This window comes from Salmo salar, unplaced genomic scaffold (genome assembly GCF_965601325.2).
Source record: "Salmo salar unplaced genomic scaffold, fSalSal1 ptg000956l, whole genome shotgun sequence".
Lineage (NCBI taxonomy): Eukaryota > Metazoa > Chordata > Actinopteri > Salmoniformes > Salmonidae > Salmo > Salmo salar.
This window is the reverse complement of record NW_027675567.1, coordinates 165,001-167,969: the sequence shown is the minus strand read 5'-3', so window position 1 is coordinate 167,969 and position 2,969 is coordinate 165,001.

Sequence of the window (2,969 nt, the reverse complement as noted above, 5' to 3'; positions counted from 1 at the left end):
CTAGATATCTATATATCCACATAGACATCTATATATCCACCTAGACATCGACATATCCACCTAGATATCTATATATCCACCTAGATATCTATATATCCACCTAGATATCTATATATCCACCTAGATATCTATATATACACCTAGATATCTATATATCCACATAGACATCTATATATCCACCTAGACATCGACATATCCACCTAGATATCTATATATCCACCTAGATATCTATATATCCACATAGACATCTATATATTCACCTAGACATCTATATATTCACCTAGACATCTATATATCCACCTAGATATCTATATATCCACCTAGATATCTATATATCCACCTAGATATCTATATATCCATTGTTTATCAGGAGTGGAATGTTGGTATCCAGTATATTTAACTGTGATATGTGGTTGTCCCACCTAGATATCTAAAGATGAATTCACTTGCAGATGCCATGTTAATTTGACCCAGTTTCTCACGTTGGGAAAATAACAGCAAATGTGCATTTGTTGTGGAAATTACCCACTTTAAAAGTCTATATAAAGCCTTGTAGTGGTTTAATCATTTCTTTAAACAATGAGATAATTTACCAACATTTCTGAAAAGTGATTTATAGCGTTTTGTAATGAAACTCTTATGTTTCCCCATCTGAGCTCAGAGTAGATGAGAGATGTTATGTTTGTCTCTGTTCTGTTGAAGCCCAAACAAGCAGGAGAGACCAGCCTCCCCTGTTCCCAGCTGTGTGTCCATGAAGAGTGACAAGTCTATGGGTCTACCTATAGAGTTTAGAGAGGGAGACTTTTCTACTGAACAAAGGTAAGAAGAACTCATTGGTCAGTGAGTTAAACAACACTGTCTCTAGTCATTTCTCCTCTCCCCTTTTCCCATTTATTGTTGTTGTTTTCATAATCCATAGGCTTTTCCTTATGTCCATTTTCACAGTCCTAAAACAGTAAACAAACACAACATTTCCTCCCTGTGTGCGTGCGTGTGCGCGCGTGCGTCCGGCTACCTGCCGCCCCAACGCTCTAACCACTAGGCTACCTCCCGCTCCAACGCTCTAACCACTAGGCTACCTGCCGCCCCAACGCTCTAACCACTAGGCTACCTGCCGCCCCAACGCTCTAACCACTAGGCTACCTGCCGCCCCAACGCTCTAACCACTAGGCTACCTGCCGCTCCAACGCTCTAACCACTAGGGTACCTGCCGCCCCAACGCTCTAACCACTAGGCTACCTGCCGCTCCAACGCTCTAACCACTAGGCGACCTGCCGCCCCAACGCTCTAACCACTAGGCTACCTGCCGCCCCAACGCTCTAACCACTAGGCTACCTGCCGCCCCAACGCTCTAACCACTAGGCTACCTGCCGCCCCAACGCTCTAACCACTAGGCTACCTGCCGCTCCAACGCTCTAGCCACTAGGCTACCTGCCGCCCCTACGCTCTAACCACTAGGCTACCTGCCACCCAACACTCTAACCACTAGGCTACCTGCCACCCCAACGCTCTAACCACTAGGCTACCTGCCGCCCCAACGCTCTAACCACTAGGCTACCTGCCGCCCCAACGCTCTAACCACTAGGCTACCTGCCGCCCCAACGCTCTAACCACTAGGCTACCTGCCGTCCCCCCCGCTCTAACCACTAGGCTACCTGCCGCTCCAACGCTCTAACCACTAGGCTACCTGCCGCTCCAACGCTCTAACCACTCAGGGCTACCTGCCGCTCCAACGCTCTACACCACTAGGCTACCTGCCGCTCCAACGTTCTAACCACTAGGACTACCTGCCGCCCCAACGCTCTAACCACTCAGGCTCACCTGCCGCCCCTCCACTCTGACCACTAGGCAAATCTGATCGCCCCAACGCTTTAACCACTAGGCTCACCTGCCGCCCCAACGCCTCTAACCACTAGGCTACCTGCCGCTCCAATCGCTTTAACCACTAGGCTACCTGCCGCCTCAACGCTCTAACCACTAGGCTACCTGCCGCCCCCCCCTCAACCACTTAGGCCACCCGCCACCCCCAACCCTCTAACCACTGACATACCTGCCGCCCCTACACTCTAACCACTAGGCTCCCTAACGCTCTAACCACTAGGCTACCTACCGCCCCAACGCTCTAACCACTAGGCTACCTAACGCTCTAACCACTAGGCTACCTAACGCTCTAACCACTAGGTTACCTAACGCTCTAACCACTAGGCTACCTAACGCTCTCACCACTAGGCTACCTATCGCTCTAACCACTAGGCTACCTGCCGCCCCAACGCTCTAACCACAAGGCTACCTGCCGCCCCCAGAATAAGATGTAGGCCTATCAGGGGCTATTAGTTAGTTTTCAGGCCTTGTGGGAGGGTTTTGAGTAGTCATTGGGCTAGAAAGTAATTACATTAAATCACCTGACTGTTTGGATGTGTCTGTTAGTAAACTGTTTTATTTCTAAGAGATAATGAATACAATTATTAGTTGTCACTGTGTTAACCACAACCAACATGCTGGATCTCTGTTTAGTTTTCACAGTGTTAACCACAACCAACATGCTGGATCTCTGTTTAGTTGTCACTGTGTTAACCACAACCAACATGCTGGATCTCTGTTTAGTTGTCACTGAGTTAACCACAACCAACATGCTGGATCTCTGTTTAGTTGTCACTGTGTTAACCACAACCAACATGCTGGATCTCTGTTTAGTTGTCACTGTGTTAAGCACAACCAACATGCTGGATCTCTGTTTAGTTGTCACTGTGTTAACCACAACCAACATGCTGGATCTCTGTTTAGTTGTCACTGTGTTAACCACAACCAACATGCTGGATCTCTGTTTAGTTGTCACTGTGTAAACCACAACCAACATGCTGGATCTCTGTTTAGTTGTTACTGTGTTAACCACAACCAACATGCTGGATCTCTGTTTAGTTGTCACTGTGTAAACCACAACCAACATGCTGGATCTCTGTTTAGTTGTT